Genomic DNA, 24,823 nt, shown 5'->3' with positions numbered 1-24,823 from the left:
CAAAGAACATTCGAAGATTCTAAGATATTTAGCTCACACCGCAACTTGCTAAATCACTTCTCATCCAAGGGCTTAGTGAAGATATGAGCTAGCTGTTCTTCAGTCTTCACGTGTCCGATGGAGATGTCGCCCTTCAACACATGATCACGAAGAAAATGATGACGAATCTGAATGTGCTTTGTCTTCGAGTGCTGAACTGGGTTGTGAGCAATCTTGATGGCACTCTCATTGTCGCAGAGGAGAGGCACATTCTTCACATTGACGCCATAGTCCTTGAGCGTTTGCTTCATCCAAAGCAGTTGAGCACAGCACGATCCAGCAGCAATGTATTCAGCTTCCGCAGTAGACAGTGATACACAGTTCTGTTTCTTCGAGGACTAACAGACCAAAGATCGTCCGAGGAAATGACAAGTGCCAGAAGTTGACTTGCGGTCAACACGATCACCAGCATAGTCAGAGTCAGAATATCCAATGAGATCAAAAACAGAGCCCTTGGGGTACCATAATCCTAGTGTTGGTGTGTGAGCTAGATATCGAAGAATATGCTTCACAGCCTTATGGTGTGATTCCTTCGGTGCAGCTTGAAATCGGGCACACATGCAAACACTAAGCATTATATCTGGCCTAGATGCACATAAGTACAATAAAGAACCAATCATGGAGCGGTATACCTTGTGATCGAAGTCAATACCATTTTCATCAGTGCATAGATGGCCTTTTGTGGGCATAGGAATTTTGACGCCTTTGCAATCTTGCATGCTGAATTTCCTCAGTACATCTTTCAGGTATTTCTCCTGAGATATGAATATGCCATTGCGCTGTTGACGAATTTGAAGACCTAAGAAGAATTTCAACTCTCCCATCATAGACATTTAATATTCTTCACTCATCATATAGGCAAATTCATCACTATACCGTTGGTCAGTACAGCCGAAGATAATATCATCAACATATATTTGGCACACAAACAGTTCACCATCATAAGATTGAGTAAAAAGAGTAGGATCGAGTGAACCGGGTGTGAAGCCATTCTTCACGAAGAATTCCTTCAATGTATCATACCACGCCCGAGGGGCTTGCTTGAGGCCATAGAGGGCCTAATTAAGTTTGAAGACTTTGTCAGGATTCTTTGGATCTTCAAAACCTGGGGGTTGAGCAACATATACTTCTTCCTCATGCTTACCATTGAGGAATGCACTTTTCACATCCATTTGATATAATATGATATCATGATGATTAGCATAAGCAAGTAATATGCGAATAGCCTCAAGTCTAGCAACAGGTGCAAAAGTTTCATCGAAATCAATTCCTTCAACCTGTGTGTAGCCTTGAGCTACCAGTCGTGCCTTATTCCTTACCACAAGGCCATTTTCATCTTGCTTGTTGCGGTAGATCCACTTTGTGCCAATGATATTATGCTTGTGAGGATCTGGGCGTTTGACCAGTTCCTAGACATTGTTGAGCTCGAACTGATGTAATTCTTCTTGCATAGCCTGAATCCACTCCGGCTCCAAAAATGCTTCATCTACCTTAGTGGGCTCTGTGATAGAGACAAAAGCATAGTGCCCACAAAAGTTAGATAAATGTGAAGCTTTTGAGCGTGTGAGAGGACCTGGCGCTTCAATGTCATCGATGATCTTGTCAACTTGTACTTCTTTTGCAACGCGAGGATGAGCTGGCTGACGTCGAGGTATTTGATCATTTTCCTCAGCACCATGGTCTTCAGGTGCGTCAGCTCGATGTTGTTCGCGTACTGGAATGAATTCTTCAGCTAAGTCTTCAGTAGGAATGACATCCTCAGTTACCTTGAACTTGATAGAATCCTCAGGTGCTGGTTCATCTAACACAGAAGGTAGGTGCTCTCTTTGCGAGCCATTAGTTTCATCGAACCGCACATCTACAGTTTCAACAATCTTGTGAAGAGCGATGTTGAAGACTCTGTAGGTGTGCGAGTCCTTTCCGTAACCAAGCATAAAACCTTCATGTGCTTTCGGTGCAAATTTAGAATTGTGGTGAGGATCTCTAATCCAACATTTAGCACCGAAGACTTTGAAATAACTCACATTGGGTTTCTTGTCAGTGAGGAGTTCATAGGCCGTCTTCTTGAAGAATTTGTGAAGATATACTCTGTTGATGATGTGGCACGTAGTATCAATTGCATCAATCCAAAAATGATCAGGCGTTTTGTATTCATCAAGCATAGTGCAAGCCATCTCAACAAGAGTTCTGTTCTTGCGCTCCACGACGCCATTTTGCTAAGGAGTATAAGGAGCAGATAACTCATGAGTAATACCAAGTTCATCAAGATAGTCATCAGGACCGGAATTCTTGAACTCAGTTCCATTGTCACTTCTGATGTGCTTGATCTTCACACCAAAATTGGTTGAAGCCCTCGAAGAAAATCGTTTGAAGACTTCCTGCACTTCATGTTTGTAAGTAACAATGTGTACCCATGTATATCTAGAGTAATCATCAACAATGACAAAACCATATAGAGAAGCAGCATTAGTGACTGCTGAGTAATGATTGGGTCCGAAGAGGTCCATGTGAAGCAATTCGAATGGACGAGTAGTGGTCATGATAGTCTTCGCTGGATGCTTGGCCTTGGTCATTTTTCCAGCTTCACAGGCTCCGCATAAGTGATCCTTGAGTAATTTGACATTCTCAATGCCAATGACATGCTTCTTCTTCGCAAGCGTATGCAAATTCCTCATGCCTGCGTGACCAAGTCGTCGATGCCATAGCCAGCCTTCTGAAGCTTTTGCAAGTAGGCACACGGCTGGTTGTGGTACTGTAGAGAAATCAACAATATACAAATCTCCTCTCCTAAAGCCTTCGAAGACTTTGGAATTGTCAGCTTCCATAATCACAACATAGCGATACTTGCCAAAGAGAACAACCATATCCAGATCACAAAGCATTGAGACTGACATGAGGTTGTATCCTATGGACTCAACAAGCATGACTTTGTCCATGTGTTTATCCTTAGAGATCGCAACCTTACCAAGACCCAATACCTGACTTTTGCCTTTGTTAGCAAAGATGATATGCTTCAGATGTGACGGTGATAAAGGAGCATCCATCAAGAGATTCTTGTCACCAGTCATGTGATTTGTACATCCACTATCGAGGACCCATTCAGTGGTTTTGGGTTGATCATCCTGCAGATGAATTAGTGTAACTTACAATCTCATATGCTTCATCAGTGAAGAATATGATATTAAGTTCATCGGATGAATTTCATCAAGCGGTAAACAGATATAGCAGTATGAGGACGTGTGAAATGAAAGTTCATTTCATCATGGTTAGCCTGCGTCCTATCAGGCAATTTTGTCAGGTCCCCAGAAAATTCTTCAGACGTTAAGGCACGTCTGGAGACCTGACCCTGCAGTAGAGATTAGTTCTTTTTCTTCACCACCCACATCTGAAGGGGTGGCAAAGAGTTCATCACTCTGCGAGCACCATACGAGAATGGTGGCATAGAAGCCAAACCATTTTGTTTCACATAAGAGGGGTTAGGGTAAGCATATGAATAAGCAGAGAAATTCTTCGAGGACTTATGAACATAATGATTTGAAGAATAATGTGCATATTCGTAGCCCTTAGCTCTACCCTGCGAAACAGAGTTGTTAGCACGATGATAGTCATATGAGGACTTTGATCCATTTGAGGAATTTGATCCACGTGAGGAATTTGGTCCATATGAGGACTTGGATCCATATGAAGAATTAGGTCCATATGAAGAGTTTGTTCTGGGATTCCCATTCTTCACAGGTGGTGTCATGAGGACATTCACCTGAAGACTTTGAACATAACTTTTGGGAACCCAGATTTTCTTCATAGGGGAACCGTTCCTGCAGTTAGTCCCAACATATCTAGCAAATACTTCACCATTCTGATTTTTGAACAGTTTATAGTTGGAGTCAAATGACTCATCAGAAGAACGAGGAGATTCACATGTAAAGCTAGATAACATGGATGGATCAACTGGAGGTCCCTTCGCAGCAACCCATGAGGTTTTGGGGTACTGCTCAGGCTTCCAATATGTTCCATCAGCATTAAGTTTCCTCTCAAAGGCAATACCCTCTTTCCTAGGGTTTCTGTTGAGGATCTGCTTTTTGAGCACATCACAGAGAATCTGATGCCCTTTGAGGATTTTGTACATGCCTATCGTGTACAGTTCCTTCAGCCCTGCATCGTCAGTGATACTAGCAATGTCCTCAGATGAGGAATTAGTGATAGTAGAGGCAGGTGAAGAATTTGTAACAGTTGAAGCATTTGAACATTCAGGTGAAGAATTGGCAGATTCACGTTCAATGCACTTTAAGCATGGAGGAACAAATTCTTCCTGAGTAGTGCTGATTTGTTGAGCAAGTAATGAATCGCGCTCCTTCTGAAGATCTTCATAACTCACTCTTAGCTTCTCAAGATCTTGCTTTCTTTGAAGAAATTCATAAGAAAGTTTCTCATGATCAGATAAGAGAGTGTTATGATGACTTTGAAGGTTATCAAACCTAAACTGAAGTCTCTGAAGATTATCAGTCTGGGCTTTACTGCGATCCATTTCTTCACCTAACATATCATCACTCTTATCTAGCATGTTTTGAACCTTTTCAAAAGCCCTTTGTTGTTTTACAGCAATCTTTGCAAGTTTAGAGTAGCTGGGCTTGAGATTCTCATCAGATTCATTTTCACTAGATTCAGAGGAGGTATATTTGAGTACCTTTGCACCTTTTGCCATGAAGCAATAGGTGGGAGAGTAGTCATCATTATCTTCATCAGGCTTGTCGGTGGGGTCAGTTTCTTCAGTGTTGAAGATGGACTTGCTAATGAAAGCAGTAGCGAAGGCCAGACTCGCCACACCAGATTCGGATTCTTCAGACGCCTCCTCTTCCTCATTTTCCTCAGATTCAGCTTCAGAGTCCATTTCCTTGCCAATGAATGCCCGAGTCTTCTTGGAGCTGCTCTTCTTGTGAGATGAAGACTTCGAGGATTTTGATGACGAAGATTTTGACGATTTCTTCTTCTTCTTCACATCATCAGAACTGTAATCCTTGTATTTCTTCTTCTTCAATTCCTTTTCCCACTCAGGACAATCTTGAATATAATGACCAGGTTTCTTGCATTTGTGGCACAGCCTTCTCTTATAGTCACTTGATGAGGAATCACTGCTTCTTGAGGATTTTCCAAAGCGACCACGTCTTGAGAACTTCTGGAATTTCTTCACGAGCAGTGCTAGCTCCTGGCTCAGTTCTTCAGGATCACCAAGGCTACTACCAGAGTCCTCACATTCAGACTCAGACACAACCTTGGCCTTCAGGGCACGTGGTTTGCCATAGCTCGAACCATAGAGATCTCTCTTTTCAGCAAGCTGGAACTCGTGAGTATTTAGCCTTTCGAGGATATCGGCAGGATCAAGAGACTTGTAGTCAGCCCGTTCTTGTATCATCAGACCCAGAGTATCAAATGAGGAATCAAGCTATCTCAACAGTTTCTTCACCACCTCATGGTCAGTGATGTTAGTGGCACCGAGGGCTTGAAGCTCATTTGAGATGTCAGTGAGGCGATCGAAGGTTTGTTGGACATTTTCATTGTCGAGTCTTTTGAAGCGATTGAAGAGATTCCGAAGAACATCAACTCGAGAGTCACGCTGAGTTGAGAGTCCTTCATTCACTTTGGACAGCCTATCCCAGATAAGCTTAGCAGTTTCCAAAGCACTCACTCTACCATACTGTCCTTTACTCAGATGGCCACATATGATATTCTTCGCTTGAGAATCGAGTTGCTTGAATCTCTTCACATCGGTAGCGTTCAGTGAGGGTGAAACAGAGGGAACACCATTTTCCACAACATACCAGAGATCGTTGTCAATTGCCTCGAGATGCATTCGCATCTTGTTTTTCCAGTAGGGGTAGTCCGTCCCATCAAAGGTAGGACACCCAGCCGAGACCTTGATCATACCTGCGGTCGACATAACTAAAACTCCAGGCGGTTAAACCAAAATCACACAGAACAAGGGAGTACCTTGCTCTGATACCAATTGAAAGTGCGTTAAGTTGACTAGAGGAGGGGGGGTGAATAGGCGATTTTTATGAATTCTTCACTGAGGAATTTGCCGGTGAGGAAATTCCTTAGCGAAGAACAACTAGCAGCGGAATAAGTACTCAAAAGTAAGTATGACAGAATACAAGCATGGTCATCATGATGAAATGAAGACTAGCACAGAGTACAGAAAGCGTAATCACAGGATAACACAAGATGAAGACAAACAGACTGAAGAAATTGAACTGAGGAAATTGAGAAAGTCTTCAGTCAAAGTCTTCAAACACAGATATGAACAAACATTCAACACAATAATGAGGAAATGAAAGGGTTGAGGAAATAGAACCAGTAGGTTGGTGAAGACAATGATTTGGTAGACCAGTTCCAACTGCTGTCTCAGTTGTACGTCTGGTTGGAGCGGCTGAGTATTTAAACTCGAGGACATGCAGTCCCGGACACCTAGTCTCTGAGCACGCAGCTCAGGACACCCAGTCCTCACCGTATTCTCCTTGAACTAAGATCACACAGATCCCGTCCAATCACTCGTGGTAAGTCTTCAGGCGACTTCCAAACCTTCACAGACTTGGTCACTCGGTGATCCACAATTCCTCTTGGATGCTCTAGACCTTGACGCCTAACCGTCTGGAAGAAGCACAGTCTTCAAAGGTAACAAGCGTCGGATCCACGCAGGATCAATTTCTTCAGTGATGCTCAATCACTTTGGGGTTTGTAGGTGTTTGGGTTTGGGATTTTCCTCACTTGATGATTTTCGCTCAAAGTCCTCGGAGGATGGGTTGCTCTCAAATGACAAGTGTCAAGTTCTCTTGGAGCAGCCAACCAACTAGTGGTTGTAGGGGGCGGCTATTTATAGCCTAGGGAGCAGCCCGACATGATAAGACATAACTGCCCTTCAATGATATGACCGTTAGGTGGATAAGATATTTTGGGACAGCTGGCGCGCATCACAGCAACGGTCGGAAATTTGACTCTCAAATTCCTCAGGGCTATCATGTTCCTCACTGTGTAGGTAATTCGCACTGGCGAATTCCTAACTCCTCAATCAGAACAAATTCATCAGTGAACAGAAGAACTTCGTCTCTATCACTGAAGAAAGTGACTGAACTGTATGAGATTTCCAAAGGCTTCACTCGAAGGTATTGGTAGGTGTAGGATTTTGAGTTGAGCATCACATGGAAATTTTTCCTTAGTATTTCCTCGACCCCCTTTAACAGTACGGTGTTTTCTATGACTCAAGAAAGAGAAAATGAAACTACGAAAACAAAAGTCTTCACGCTTCATGTTCCACAAATGAATACCAAGTCTTCAAGGTCACACCAATTTCTTCACTTTCAAAGTCTTCAGAAAGTCTTCAGAATATCAAAGTCTTCAGTTGAAGAACTTCATTTTTAGGGGTCGACTTTCTCTGTAAATATCAAACTCCTCGTAGACTTATAGACCTGTGTACACTCACAAACGCATTAGTCCCTTAACCTATAAGTCTTCAATACACCAAAATCACTAAGGGGCACTAGATGCACTTACAATAATTATCAGATTTTTCTTACCCGTATATCCTTTAAATACTGGTCTGTGGCTCTAGGAAGCCCACCTTGAGCAGCTCGGATGTAAGCGGCTCCCGAGTTGAAGGCATTGAACACCTCTTTAGAGAAATTAGGGTTGCGGAGTACGGCCCGTCGACACGTGTGATTCATCGCGCTCTCCACTTCAGAATTTGGAGTGAATATTATATCTGCATCCTCTGTAGGAGGACCGTCCGGCATTGTCCCCACGTTGGCCTCCGCCCTTGAGTCCGGCTGGTGGAGGCGTGGCTGGCAGGATCTCCGGTCATAGTCCGGCGAGCACTCTCTGCCAGGGGACAAGGGACATTGTTATATTTTAAAGACGATAATCACGGAGCAGGTTTTATATCATACCTCTGCAACGGCGTCTCAGTCCTGACCGCCTTCCTTTTAAGCCTGCCCGGCTAGGGCGCCCCTTGTTGGTGAGTCGCCGCGGGTTCGGCGCGGCGCCCCGATGACCTTCCCTATAAAGCGCAAGACATGTGCGGTGGGTAAGGCGTAAAGAAGGGATCCTTCTCGGAAGTAAGGATTCCGGTTTTACTTACATGTAATGCAGGGAGGAGGCCAGGATAATCGGCGATGATGGCCACCAGGGGGCCGTCACAGCTTGCCTGGTAGAACGTCCTATCGACGAGCTCCATATATACGTCCGGATCTTCTTCGAGTCCAGGGTCGAGGGCCCGGTCAGGGTCCTCTGGCTGTGGAGACGAGCTGTGGACCTCCCTTACAGCTTTTCACGGTTCCTGCTATGAATTAGCAAGGTAAATATTTGACATGTGAGAGTGATGGAATGAATGGAGTTGAGTAAAGGATAGCAGCTCACCCAGCTTGGGGGTTGTACATGGAAAATCCATCCCATGGCTTAATGCGGATAAACTCCTCTTCTTCTCCTTTATACAAATCGAACAACATTGTCGCTAGAGCGGTGGCGGAGTTCGGACCTTTACGACCGCAGCGGGTGGCGTCGTCTTCTCCATTGAAGTGCCACATGGGTTTCCCCCGATACTGGAGTGGCTGCACCCCCCGCATTATGCAGATTGACATAACCTCAATTATTGTCAATCCAGATTTGACTAGTGTTTTTATCCTGCCCATCAGATAAAGGACCTCTCTGTTATCTTCCTCCTGGGGGCTCCGGGGGCGCCAGCTGCGGCGTTTCTTCAATGGGGCATTGGTAAACTCAGGAAGACCCATCCGGATAGGGTATGGAAGGGGGACGTCCTCTAAATAAAACCACTCCGAAGGCCAGTCTTCGGACGTCTTCTTCGGAATACCGGACAGGTATCCGGTCCCGGCGATGCGCTATATTTCGGCTCCGCCCACTTGATATATCGATCCCTCCTGATTGCGAAGGACGAGGCAGAATAGCCTCTTCCATAGCTCGAAATGAGCTTCGCAGCCTAGGAATAGCTCACACAGGGCGACATAACCTGCGATGTACAGTATGGAGGCAGGAGTAAAGTTATGCAGCTGAAGGCCGTAGAACTCCAGGAGCCCGCGGAGGAATGGATGGATTGGAAATCCGAGGCCCCTCAGCAAGTAAGGGACAAGGCATACTCGCTCCCCCCAGGATGGGTTGGGGAAACTCTTTGCTTGCTCCCCGCCATCATAAGTGGCTAATCCGGCTCGGACGGGGACAAGATATGCAGGCGGGAGAAACCCCTGGGTCTGCAACTCCACCAATCGGCCGTGCGATACAGTGCACTTAACCCAATCGCCTGGCTTAACGCTACGGGAGCGAGAGGAGGAGCTGCGGTGGCTGTCCATGATGGGATGGTTTTTTCGGGCGCGCACTAATGATTTCTCGCTTGGGGAAGATAGTGTGATTTGGATCTGAGGATCCCCGTCTATTTAATAGACGATTTACTTACATGGTCAGGGTGGCAAATGTAAAAATGCCCCGACTTCTCGCATTCACTCGACACGTGGAGACTGCCATTATTAAGGTACAGAAGCCGAGGAGTGCAACATCAATGGGAAGCCGGACACTACTCGTTACAACAGGTACTCAGGGATTTGGAGAAGAACCCGCCTTGCAATGCCGAAGAAAATATGCGCGCCGGACTCATCATCATTAAAGCCTGGTTCAGGGGCTACTGAGGGAGTCCTGGATTAGGGGGTCCTCGGACAGCCGGACTATGTACTTGTGCCGGACTGTTGGACTATGAACATACAAGATTGAAGACCTCGTCCCATGTCCGGATGGGACTCTCCTTTGCGTGCAAGGCAAGCTTGGCGATACGGATATATAGATTTCCTTCCCTGTAACCGATTCTCTGTAACCCTAGCCCCCTCCGATGTCTATATAAACTGTAGGGTTTAGTCCATAGGACAACAACAATCATAATCATAGGCTAGCTTCTAGGGTTTAGCCTCTACAATCTCGTGGTCGATCAACTCTTGTAATACTCATATCATCAAGATCAACCAAGCAGCAAGTAGGGTATTACCTCCATAGAGAGGGCCCGAACCTGGGTAAACATTGTATCCCACGCCTCCTGTTACCATTAGCCTTAGACGCAGAGTTCGAGACCCCCTACCCGAGATCCGCTGGTTTTGACACCAACACCCACTCGCCTTAAAATTCGCCTATTCCCCAAGCGCCATGCAGATGACACGGTTGGGTTACCCATGCCTGTATTGATGAGAATCCCGTGATAAGGGGACAGGATCTTTGCTTTGACAAGACATGCCAATGAAACCGCACCTCGAAATACGGAGCGGCGGGCTAAAAAGGGTTCGAATAATGACCGAGCAGTGGCGTGATGTCACGCTACAAAAAGTTGTCAGCGGATTGGACTCGTGAAATATTATACTCTCTACGGTTTTGTGTGGTACTTGTTTTGCAGAGCCGGGCACGTTTTCTATGTTCGGAAGTCTATGTTGGAGTATTCGGAGAAGGAACCCACCTTGCAATGCGGAAGACAATCTACGTGCCGGACTTATCGTCATTAAGGCCTGGTTCAGGGGCTACTGAGGGAGTCCTGGATTAAGGGGTCCTCGAACAACCGGACTATGTACTTTGGCCGGACTGTCGGGCTATGAAGATACAAGATAGAAGACTCCGTCCCGTGTCTGGATGGGACTCTCCTTGGCATGGAAGGCAAGCCTGGCGATTTGGATATGTAGATTCCTTTCTCTGTAACCGACTTTGTACAACCCTAGCCCCCTACAGTGTCTATATAAACCGAAGGATTTAGGCTTCTAGGGTTTAGCCACAACAATCATAACCTCATAGGCTAGGCTTCTAGGGTTCAGCCATTACGATCTCGTGATAGATCAACTCTTGTAACACTCATACTCATCAAGATCAATCAAGCAGGAAGTAGGGGCATTACCTCCATAGAGAGGGCCCGAACCTGGGTAAATATTGTGTCCCCCGCCTCCTGTTACCATTAGCCTTAGACGCACAATTCAGGACCCCCTACCCGAGATCTGCCGGTTTTGACACTGACAACCATGCTCAAAAAGATATAAGTGAAGCACTAGAGCAATTCCTTAGCTCATAAAGATTTAAGTGAAGCATAGAGAGCAATTCTAACAAGTCATAGCATAAATTTGGCTCTCTCAAATAGGTGTGTCCAGCAAGGATTCATGACTTAAAAATAAAAGCAAAACAAGCAAAGACTCATATCATACAAGACGCTCCAAGCAAAACTCATAATATGTGACGAATAAAAATATAGTTTCAAGTAAAATACCAATGGTAGTTAGAAGAAAGAGGGTATGCCACTTGGTGGCATCCCCAATCTGAGTTGCTTGATACTTCTTGAATAATATCTTGGGGTTCCTCGGGCATCCCCAAGCTTAGCCTTTTGCTAATCCTTATTCCTTCATCCATCGTGATCTCACCCAAAACTTGAAAACTTCAATCACACAAAACTCAACAAAACCTCAGGTGCTTTCTTGGCCCAACAGGTGTCTTCTGGTCCAGAAAAAATCATCAAAAAGTGCCACTGCGTTTGGACTCCGTTTGGTATTGATTTTTTGTGAAGTAAAAAACAAGCAAAAAACTACACCTGGCACTGGGCACTATGTCAATAGGTTAGTCCCAAAAATGACATAAAGTTGTTATAAAATGACTGTAAAACATCCAAGAATGATAATATAACAGCATGGAACAATCAAAAAATATAGATACGTTGGAACGTATCAAAGTTGCATGGCAATATATCTCGGAATGTCTATGGAAATGCCATAATAGATAGGTATGTTGGCTGTTTTGAGGAAAGGTATATGGTGGGTTTAATGCACTGGCGAAAGTTGCACAGTACTAGAGAGGCTAGCAATATAATGGTGGAAGGGTGAGAGTGAGTATAATCCATGGGCTCAACATTAGTCATAAAGAACTCACATACTTATTGCAAAAATTTATTAGCCATCAAAGCAAAGTGCTAATACGCATGCTCCTAGGGGGATAGATTGGTAGTAAAAGACCATCGCGACCGCCACTCATAAGGAAGACAATAAAAAATAAATCATGCTCTGACTTCATCACATAACGGTTCACCATACGTGCATGCTTCGGATATCACAAACTTCAACACAAGTATTTCGACCAATCCACAGTTACTCACTAGCATGACTCTAATATCATGGCTCAAAAAAATGCAAGGAATCAAACTTCTCAGATTATTCAATGATCTTTATATGAAAGTTTTTATTATACCCCTCTTGGATGCCCATCATATTAGGACCAAATTCATAACATAAGCAAATTACCATGTTGTTTAACGACTCTCAAAAAAATATAACTGAAGCATGAGAGTTCATCAATTTCTATAAAATAAAACCACCGCCATGCTCAAAAAATATATAAGCGAAGCACTAGAGCAACTACCTAGCTCAAAAGATATAAGTGAAGCACATAGAGTATTCTAATAAATACACAATTAATGTGTGTCCCTCTCAAAAGGTGTGTACAGCAAGGATGATTGTGGTAAACTAAAAAGCAAAGACTCATATCATACAAGATGCTCCAAGGAAAACACATATGATGTGGTGAATAAAAACATAGCCTCAAGTAAATTTACCGATAGATTGAAGACAAAAGAGGGGATGCCATCTTGGGCATCCCCAAGCTTAGATACTTGGTTGTCCTTGAATATTACCTTGGGTGCCTTGGGAATCCCCAAGCATAGGCTCTTGCCACTCCTTATTTCGTGGTCCATCAAAACTCTACCCAAAACTTGAAAACTTCACAACACAAAACTCAACAGAAAACTCGTAAGATCCGTTAGTATAATAAAATAAATCACCACTTTAGGTACTATTGTGAACTCATTCTAAATTTATATTGGTGTTATATCTACTGTATTCCAACTTCCCCATGGTTCATACCCCCCGATACTACCCATATATTCATCAAAATAAGCAAACAACACATAGAAAACAGAATCTGTCAAAAACAGAACAGTCTGTAGCAATCTGGAAATTTCGTATACTTCTGTAACTCCAAAAATTCTGAAAAGTAGGTCAACCTAGTAAACTTGTTTATCAATCGAGTGTAAAAAATTTAGATCAAAAGCACGCTTCTGTAATTTTTTAAAATTCTGGCAACGAGTGCAAAAGTTTATGTTTTTCAGCAAGATCAAATCAACTATCACCATAGACCATCCCAAAGGTCTTACTTGGCTCAAACACTAATTAAGACACCAAAACACAATTACTACAGAGGTAATAATGTGTATTTGTTGAAAAAACAGGAGAAAACACAAAAAAACTCAAAATAAAATTGGGTTGCCTCCCAACACGCGCTATTGTTTAACACCCCTAGCTAGGCATAAAACATAGATCTAGGTATTATCATCTTTGATATGCAATTCATAATTGGCCCTCATAATAGATTCATATGGCAAATTAACTTTCTTTCTTGGAAAGTGTTCCATGCCCTTCCTTAATGGAAATTGAAATCTACTGTTTCCTTCTTTCATGTCAATAATTGCACCAATCGTTCTAAGAAAAGGTCTACCAAGAATAATAGGACATGTAGGATTGCAATCTATATCAAGCACAATAAAATCTATGGGCACATAATTCCTATTTGCAAAAATAATAACATCATTAATCCTCCCGTAGGTTTCTTAATAGTGGAATCCTCTAGATGCAAATTCAAAGAACAATCGTCAAATTTGTGGAAACCTACCACATCACATAAAGTTTTCGGAATAGTGGAAACGCTAGCACCCAAATCACACAAGGCATTGAAACCATAATCTTTAATTTTAATCTTAATAGTAGGTTTCCACTAATCATAAAGCTTTCTAGGGATTGAAACTTCCATCTCAAGTTTTTCTTCAAAAGATTTAATCATAGCATCAACAATATGTTTAGTAAAAGCTTTATTTTGATTATAAGCATGAGGTGAATTAAGCATGAATTGCAACAAGGAAATACAACATATCAAATAGCAATTATCATAATTAAAGTCCTTGAAATCCAAAAGAGTGGGTTTATCGCTACTTAAAGTTTTGACCTTGCCAATCCCGCAGTTATCAATTTTTCATTCAGATCTTCACCCTCCAAATTATTGGGACGCCTTCTAGCTAAAGTTGACTCATCTCCAGTCCCATATTTATCAAGATTTATATTAGCAAACAAAGATTAAATAGGAGCTACACCAATCACTTTAAGATCTTCATCATTGTTATCACAAAAACTAGAAGAACAAGCTTTTTCTAGCCAATATCTCTTAGCACGCATCCTAGCGGTTCTCTCTTTGCGTTCATTCATAGAAATTTTAATAGATTTTAGAGACTCATTAATATCAATCTTAGGTGGCATAGATCTAATCTTAAAAGAATCAATCTCATGAGAAATTCTATCAACGTTCCTAGCCAAATCATCACTCTTAAGCAATTTTCTTTCTACCATAGCATTAAAAATCTTTTGAGAATTAATGAAATATTTAAGGTTATCTAAAGATCAGAGGGTATTTTATTATAACTTCCATAAGAATTATTTTGAGGAATTGCCATAATTATTAGAGGAATTACTAGGATACGGCCTAGGGTTGAAATTACCTCTATATGCGTTATTACCAAAATGTTCCTATCAACAAAATTCACATCCATAGATTCATTACTATTCTCAATCAAAGTGGACAAAGGCATATAATTAGTATCAATAGGAACACTCTTACTAGCAATCAATTTCATAAGTTCATCCATCTTTCCACTCAAAGTATTAATTTCTTCAATCGCATACACTTTTTACTAGTAGAAGATCTTTTGGTATGCCATTGAGAGTAATTTTCCATAATATTATCTAGGAGTTTAGTAGCTCCTCCTAATGTGATTTCCATAAAAGTACCTCCCACTGCGGAATCTAAAAGATTTCTAGATGCAAAATTCAATTCGGCATAAGTTTTTTGTATGATCATCCATAAACTTAAACCATGAGTAGGGCAATTTCTTATCATCAATTTCATCCTCACAAGATTGTGCAATATGTTCATGATCAGATTGCTTAAAATTCATTATATCATTCCTAAGGGAGATGATCTTAGCGAGAGGAAAATACTTGGAAATAAAAGCATCTTTACACTTGTTCCATGAATTAATACTATTTTTAGGCAAAGATGAAAACCAATTTTTAGCACGATCTCGTAGTGAGAATGGAAATAGCTTCAATTTAACAATATAATTATCCACATCTTTTTTTCTTTTGCATATCACACAACTCAACGAAAGTATTTAGATGGGATGCAGCATCTTCATTAGGACTACCGAAAAATTGTTCTTTCATAACAAGATTCAACAAAGCGGCATTAATTTCATAAGATTCCATACTAGTGGCGGGAGCAATCGGAGTACAAGCAAAATCATTATTATTAGTGTTGGAAAAGTCACACAGCTTGGTATTTTCTTGGGACATCGTGACAAAGCAAGCAATCTAGCACACAAGCAAACAAAAAGCAAACTAAAAGACGAATGAGATAAGGCAAATATTTTTGTGTTTTTCTGAAAACATTTTAGAAGTGGAGGAGAGGAAAATGAGAGGTAAATGGCAAATAATGTAAGTGCAAGAGAAGAGAGGTTATGATAGGTACTTGGTAGGCTTGATGTAGAACCTCCCCGGCAACAGCGGTAGAAATTCTTCCTGCTACTTCTCGAGCTTGCATTGATTTTTTCCTTGAAGAGGAAAGGGTGATGCAGCAAAGTAGGGATAAGTATTTCCCTCAGTTAAGAACCAAGGTATCAATCCAGTAGGAGACACAAGCAAGTCTCCAATATATGCCCCTGCATAAACTAACAAACACTTGCACACAACGCAAAAAAGGAGTTGTCAATCCCTTCACGGTCACGACCAAGAGTGAGATCTAATAGAGATAGGTATAAAAGAGCAAAATAAAGTAAATATAAATAAAGTGCAGCAAGGTATTTTTGGGTTTTTTGGTTTATAGATCTGGAAATGATGGAAAATAGACCCGGGGGCCATAGGTTTCACTAGAGGCTTCTCTCTTGAAGAAAACATACGGTGGGTAAACAAATTACTATTGAGCAATTGATAGAAAAGCCCAAAATTATGAAGACATCTAAGGCAATGATCATGAATATAGGCATCACGTCCATGACAAGTAGACCATAACGATTCTGCATCTACTACTATTACTCCACACACCGACCGACTCCTACCTACATCTAGAGTATTAAGTTCATAAGAACAGAGCAACGCTTTAAGTAAGATGACATGATGTAGAGGGATAAACTCAAGCAATACGATATAAATCCCATAATTTTATCCTTGATGGCAACAATACAATACGTTCCTCGCTACCCCTTCTGTCACTGGGTGAGGACATCGCATTGAACCCAAAACTACGCACCTCTCCCATTGCAAGAAAAACCAATCTAGTTGGCCAAACCAAACTAATAGTTTGAAGAGAAATACAAACATACCTTAATCATGATAATAGAGTTCAGAGAAGACTGAAATAATATTCATAGATAATCTGATCATAAATCCACAATTCATTGAGTCTCAAAAAATGCACGGCAAAAGAAGATTACATCGACTAGATCTCCAAGAACATCGAGGAGAACATTGTATTGAAGATCAAAGAGAGAGAAGAAGCCATCTAGCTACTAGCTATTGACTCATAGGTCTGTGGTAAATTACTCGCACATCATCGTAAGGGCAGCAAGGTTGGTGTAGAGGTCCTCCGTGATCGAATCCCCTCCGGTGGAGTGCCGGAAAAGGCCCCAAGATGGGATCTCACGGGAACAGAGGCTTGCGGCGGCGGAAAAGTATTTTTGGTGTGCCCTCTGGTATAGTAGGAATATTTGAGAATATATAATGGTGGTGGAATTAGGGTTGGAAGGTCTTCTAGGGGCCCACAAGCCCTGGGGGTGCGCCCCTACGGCTTGTGGCCTCCTCGTAGGGCTTCTGGCCTCCTCTCCAAGTCTCATGGGTTTCTTCTGGTCCAAGAAAAATCATTATAAAGTTTTATTCCGTTTGGACTCCGTTTGATATTCCTTTTTTGTAGAAGTCAAAAACAAGGAAAAAAACAAAAACTGGCACTGGGCACTAGGTTAATAAATTAGTCCCCAAAATAATATAAAATAGCATATTAATGCATATAAAACATGAAAAATAGATTATATAATAGCATGGAACAATTAAAAATTATAGATACATTGGAGATGTATCAGTGTCGTCCACCAAGGATTCGTCCGTGACCATGTTGACGGAGTCCTCAATTAGGGGGTTCTCGGGAGGTCGGCCTATCTCTTATGGGCCGGACTACTGGGCCGCACCGTATCTGGACCGAAGACGTTTTGTGCCTTGGAGTGTACCCAAGTCAAGATGGAAGATCCAATGTTTCCTTTGTTTAACTGACTATTTGTAAACTCTAATAGCCTTGGTGTCTATATAAACTAGGGCGCTTAGTCCATTGAGGCTAGAAGAACAATCACCATCGTACTAGCTAGGATTTAGTTCGTCTGATCTTGTGGTAGATCTACTCTATAATCTCGTTATACACAAGCAATATAATCAAGCAGGACATAGGGATTTACCTCTTAGAGAGGGCCCGAACCTGGGTAAACATCATGTCCCACGTCCATTGTTCCCCATTGATCCAAGGTCCACAGTTCAGGACCCCCTACCCGAGATTCGCCGGTTTTGACACCAACATTTGTGCTTTCATTGAGATTTTCGCTGTTGGATCGCCAAAGGGTCGATGGCGCACCTCATCATCAGAGACGACATTAGCACCAGGGACATCTTCGTTCCCGGATAACTTTTCGCATTTGACAGCGTTGTCTTGCACGCGGACTCGGCCGGTTATCTCAACCTGGTCGACAGCTTCGCCCCCGAGCATCAGATTAGGTTTGGTAACTTCGAATACGTCACTGACGCTCGGAGTGATCTGATCTTCACCGGTTTCTCGGACTCGCGTGGAACCACCACGGCTCCTGAAGCTTCAACTTCATCGCCTCTTTCTGATTTGATCTCCGGATTGGCCCTTAACGCACTGTCAGCTTCGAGCTCAGGTGCGGCCCTTATGTCCGAAGATCGGGAATTAATTTTGTATGGACGGTTCCTCCCCGTCGAGGATTCGACTTTGAGCCCTAACGAGAGTCAGCACTCGAAGACTGGGAGACAGCCCCAACCGGACTCATTACAGATACAACATCCGAAGACCAGGATCTCACCCTGACCGGACTCACACCTCTCCCCACTATCATAACGGAGGTCGGCTCCGAAGAAATATCTCCCACCAATCCGATTAGCCTCGCTCTGTTAATCGAAGCTCTCGATTGGATCAAGACCATGACTATAGTCGATGACCTGTCCTTGGCTCACGCTCAACAGAGCCTTGAGGCAGGCCACAGGGAAGTTTACGTCCTACCCACCACCCACTTAATAGCCACGGTCGACGATTTAACCGACATGTTGGACTATGCCTCTGAGAAGGCTAATAACATGGACGGCGAAAGTGAGGCCACGACCCCTCCCGTCACCGGCCGATGGACAGCCACATCCACCTACAACATCTACATGGTAGACACCCCCAAGGACGACGGCAATGGTGCCAATGGGGACGGCACCCCAGAAGGGATGGTAACCCTGGAGAGGAGTCCCCAAGCGCCTACGACAATGCTGATGTTCCAAGAGGCAACACAGCAGGGAAAGCAACATGTGCACCGCAGAAGGTGACATCCCAGACAATGCGGAAGACCTCAGAGAAGCCGCCCCTGAAAACCAATAGGATGGCTTAGAGGGGCATGAGGGTCAGCATACTCCCGAGGACCCTAGTGATTCTGAAGACAACAATTATATGCCCCTCTTCGAGGAGGAGGTCAGCCTTGGACCTGAGGACTTTATCGTCCCAGAAGATCCATTGGGGCGAAAGAGGTTCAAGAAACAGCTAATATCTACTGCGTGAAGCTTGAAGAAGAAGCAGCAATAGATAAAAGCCGAATAAGATACCGACAACGACAGATGGATGAATGTCCTAGAAGCCGAAGAAGGGTACGGCTATGAACGTAGACAAAGAGCTACCCCAAGCGCAAATTGTTGCCATAGTTTGACGACGAGGCCCTCGAACCCACACCGCCTAAACGGACTCAAGGCGACCAGTCTGACCGCCCCTCTCAAGGAAGAGATAGGTCGGCTGGAGAGCCCAAATACCCACCAGCCCCCCTCGTCATAAAGGCAAGGAGGCGGCACAACCAGCATATAAATATGATCTGCGACACGACCTGGCCATTAGAGCGGGTCAATCAAGGTCCATTTATGGATCAAGAGACTACCCTCCCGAAAGAAGAAGCAGATACCAAGCATGGCTTGACCGAAATAATAGAGCTCGCGATCAACGTCGGGCACTAATGGATTTCGAAGTTCGACGCGACGTGTCCCGGATAAGGGGCGCCGCACACCCAATGTGCTTCACCGATGAGGTGATGCAGCACCAATTCCCGAAAGGGATTAAACCCATGAATATCAAGCCATGCGATGGAACTACAGATCCGGCCGTGTGGATTGAAGATTTTCTTCTCGACATTCATATGGCATGAGTAGACGACCTCCACGCCATCAAATATCTGCCACCAAAGCTTAAAGAACCGGCCTGGCATTGGCTGAACAACCTCCTCGAAGACTCCATAGGGAGTTGGGAAGAGCTCGAGGATGCCCCAACTTCAAAGGCACCTATGTTCGGCCTCCGGATGCTGACACCTAAGTCATGTTGTCCAGCAGCCCGGTGAGTCGGCTCGGCAGTTTTGGAATAGGTTTTAACTAAAAAGAACCAAATAGTCAACTGCCCGGACGCCGAAGCCATAGCCTCTATCAAGCATAGTATCCAGGATGAATGGCTCGCCCGCCAGCTCGGCCAGGAAAAGCCGAGGACAATGGCGGCCTTACCTCCCTCATGACCCGCTTTTGCGCGGGTGAAGACAGTTGGTTGGCTCGTAGAAGCACCAACCCAAATGCCCGGCACTTCGGAAGTTTGGGACGGCAATAGAAAGCCAAGGTATAATAAAAATAAACACCGAAGCCGAAGATACGGCAGTAAATTCCAGATTCCGCAATTCCAAGTCCGGACCCCAGAAAAATCTCTCTAAAGGAAACCAAGATGAACCCTCCACATTGGATGTTATCTTGGATAGGTCGTGCGAGATACATGGCACTGCAGATAAACCTGCTAACCACACCAACCGTAATTGTTGGGTAATTAAGCAAGTGATAACCCACAAGTATAGGGGATCGCAACAGCTTTCGAGGGTAGAGTATTCAACCCAAATTTATTGATTCGACACAAGGGGAGCCAAAGAATATTCTTGAGTATTAGCAGTTGAGTTGTCAATTCAACCACACCTGGATAACTTAGTATCTGCAGCAAAGTGTTTAGTAGCAAAAGTGGTATGATAATAATAGTAGCGGTAGCAAAAGTAAAGATAAATGTTTTTGGGTTTTTGTAGTAGTTGTAATAGTAGCAACGGAAGAGTAAATAAGTGAAGAACAATATGTGAAAAGCTCGTAGGCAATGGATCAATGATGGATAATTATGCCGGATGCGATTCCTCATGTAATAGTTATAACATAGGGTGATATAGAACTAGCTCCAATTCATTAATGTAATGTAGGCATGTATTCCGTAAATAGTCATACGTGCTTATGGAAAAGAACTTGCATGACATCTTTTGTCCTACCCTCCCGTGTTCAGCGGGGTCCTTACGGAAACTAAGGGATATTAAGGCCTCCTTTTAATAGAGAACCGGAACAAAGCATTAGCATGTAGTGAATACATGAACTCCTCAAACTACGGTCGTCACCAAGAAGTATCCCGATTATTGTCACCTCGGGGTTGTCGGATCATAACACATAATAGGTGACTATAGACTTGCAAGATAAGATCAAGAACACACATATATTCATGAAAACATAATAGGTTTAGATCTGAAATCATGGCACTCGGGCCCTAGTGACAAGCATTAAGCATAGCAAAGTCATAGCAACATCAATCTCAAACATAGTGAATACTAGGGATCAAACCCTAACAAAACTAACTTGATTACATGGTAAATCTCATCCAACCCATCACCGTCCAGCAAGCCTACGATGGAATTACTCACGCACGGCGGTGAGCATCATGAAATTGGCGATGGGGGATGGTTGATGATGACGACGGCGACGAATCCCCCTCTCCAGATCTCCGAAGGGACTCCAGATCAGCCCTCCCGAGAGAGATTAGGGCTTGGTGGCGGCTCCGTGTCGTAAAACGCGATGAAACTTTCTCCTTGATTTTTTTCTCCCCGAGACGGTATATATGTAGTTGGAGTTGAGGTCGGGAGGTGTCCAGGGGGCCCACGAGATAGGAGAGCGCGCCCTAGGGGGGGCGCCCCCTGTCTCGTGGACAGCCCGCGGGCCCCCTGGCCTTTATTCTTTCGCCAAAAATTCTTATTAATTCTGAAAAGTGCCTCCGTGGATTTCCAGGACATTCCGAGAACTTTTCTTTTCTACACATAAAACAACATCATGACAGTTCTGCTGAAAACAGCGTCAGTCCGGGTTAGTTTCATTCAAATCATGCAAGTTGGAGTCCAAAACAAGGGCAAAAGTGTTTGGAAAAGTAGATACGTTGGAGACGTATCAACTCCCCCAAGCTTAAACCATTGCTTGTCCTCAAGCAATTCAGTTGATAAACTAAAAGTGATAAAGAAAAACTTCTACAAACTCTGTTTGCTCTTGTTGTTGTAACATGAAAAGCCAGCATTCAAGTTTCAGCAAATATTATGAACTAACCATACTAACAATAACACATAGGTCTCACAATTACTCATATCAATAACATAATCAGCTAGCGAGCTATAATAATAAAACTCGGATGACAACACTTTCTCAAAATAATCATAACATGATATACCAAAATGGTATCTCGCTAGCCCTTTCTGAGACCGCAAAACATAAATGCAGAGCACCTTTAAAGATCAAGGACTGACTAAACATTGTAATTCATGGTAAAAGAGATCCAGTCAAGTCATACCCTATATAAACCAATAATAATGAATGCAAATGACAGTGTGCTCTCCAGCGGGTGCTTTTTAATAAGAAGGATGATGACTCAACATAAAAGTAAATAGATAGGCCCTTCATAGAGGGAAGCAGGGATTTGTAGAGGTGTTAGAGCTCGATTTTTAAAATAGAGATTGAATAACATTTTGAGCGGCATACTTTCGCTGTCAACGCAACAACTATGAGATGGCTGTATCTTCCATACTACATGCATTATAGGCAGTTCCCAAACAGAATGGTAAAGGTTTATACTCCCCAACCACCAACAAGCATCAATCCATGGCTTTCTCGAAACAACGAGTGCCTCCAACATACAACAGCCCTGGGGGAGTTTTGTTTAATTATTTTGATTTGCTTTGATCTTTTTGGATCATGGGACTGGGCATCCCGGTTACCGGCCCTTTCTCGTGAATGAGGAGCGGAGTCCACTCCTCTTGAGAATAACCCACCTAGCATGGAAGATATAGGCAGCCCTAGTTGAAACATGAGCTGCTTGAGCATACAAAACAGAATTTCATTTGAAGGTTTGGAGTTTGGCACATACAAATTTACTTGGAACGGTAGGTAAATACCGCATATAGGAAGGTATGGTGGACTCATATGGAACAACTTTGGGGTTTAAGGAGTTTGGATGCACAAGCAGTATTCCCGCTTAGAACAGGTGAGGGCTAGCAAAAAACTGGGGAGCAACCAACTGAGAGAGCGACATGAGTCGTAAACATGCATTAAAATTAATTTACACCGAGTACAAGCATGAGTAGGATATAATATACCATGAACATAAATATCATGAAGGCTATGTTGATTTGATTCAACTACATGTGTGAACATGTGCCAAGTCGAGTCACTTAATACATTCAAAGGAGGATACCATCCCATTATATCACATCATAATCATTCTAATAGCATGTTGGCACGCAAGGTAAACCATTATAACTCATAGCTAATCAAGCATGGCACAAGCAACTATAATCTCTAAATGTCATTGCAAATATGTTTACTTCATAATAGCTGACTCAGGAACGATGGATCATCATATTTACAAAAACAAAAGAGGTCGAGTTCATACCAGCTTTTCTCATCCCAATAAGTCCATCATATATCGTCATTATTGCCTTTCACTTGCACGACCGAACGATGTGTATAATAATAATGGTGCACGTGCATTGGACTAAGCTAGAATCTGCAAGAATTCAACTCAAGAGAGAAGACAAGTAATATGGGCTCTAAGTTAAATAAGCAATCATGCATATAAGAGCCACTAAGCATTTTCAATATAGTCTTCTCGACCCCCAAAAGAAAGAAAAGAAAATAAAACTATTTACAAGGGAAAGCTCCCAATAAGTAAAAGAAGAACAAGAAATCTTTTTGGGTTTTCATTTTAATTTCTACTACAAGAAAGGAAATTAAACTAACTAACTTTTTTGGTTTTTCTTAAGTTTATCAAACACACAAGAAGAAAACTAGAAAAAGAAATTTAAACTTACATGGATAATACAATGAAAGTAGGTGAGAAATATGTACTCCCCCAAGCTTAGGCTTTTGGCCTAAGTTGGTCTAATACCAATGACCGCCTGGCTGATATCCATAAGTGAAACTGGGGTAGTACTGAGATGTAGAGGCGACCGCCTCCTGAGCAGCAGTGTGTTGGCGAGCTGCCTCCATTCCCCTCTCATATTCAGCTGCTTCTTCCCTGGTAACAACATATCTTCCTTTTGTGTGATAATCAAAAAGGTAGGGAGCAGGAAGAGTAACAGGGACGACATTGCGTCTGTCATATATTAGTCGATAATGGAGGAATTGTTCAATCCTCTCAAGAAAATGATGATCAAACATAGCTTCTTTATCCAAATAAACAGGAGGTACAATCATATCCCCCTCTCGTGGAGCTATATTAAGAAAATTATCCACACGGGTTGCATAAATTCCTCCAAAGAAATCTCCCGTTTTATTATTACTATGCAACCTACGTGCAACTATTTCCCCCAAGTTATAACCTCTATAACCTGACACAACACTCTTGAGGACACAAAGATCAGGAGCACACATGTGACATACTTCGTCCTTACCGTTAATGCTTCTACCAATAAAGAGAGCAAAGTAATGTATAGCAGGAAAATGGATGCTCCCTATGGTAGCTTGTGTTACGCCCCTAGATTCTCGCACAGTAATACTAGCAAGAAAATCTCTAACTTCAGATTTGGGAGGATTATTAATATTACCACACTTAGGGAGTTTGCAAGTAGTTGTGAAATCCTCTAAATCCATGATATAAGATGTATCATAAATATCAAACATAACACTAGGAGAATTACGCGAAGAAATATGTGTGAACCTTCGCACAAAGGAATCAGTCAATTGATAATATTGAGGACACTTATCTTGTAAGAAGTCCTCAAGCTCAGCATTACGCACATACACGTCAAATTCCTCCTTGAAGCCTACTTCGACCATAATATCATCGGATGGCCACTCACAAGCCCGTACATTTGCATCCCTCGGCAAATTAACATATTGTTCACGTATAGCAATTCTTGGCCCTTTCTTTGCCGAGGAACCACCTTGGTACATTCTTCTAAGCATATTTCTTTTTCTAAAAATTTCTGAAATTTTAGTAACTTCAAAATAAAAGTGAATAAAACTAAACAAGATTGATAGCAACTACTCCTACAAGTGCCTAG

Source organism: Triticum dicoccoides, chromosome 3B (assembly GCF_002162155.2).
Source record: "Triticum dicoccoides isolate Atlit2015 ecotype Zavitan chromosome 3B, WEW_v2.0, whole genome shotgun sequence".
Lineage (NCBI taxonomy): Eukaryota > Viridiplantae > Streptophyta > Magnoliopsida > Poales > Poaceae > Triticum > Triticum dicoccoides.
This window is presented reverse-complemented; position numbering follows the sequence as displayed.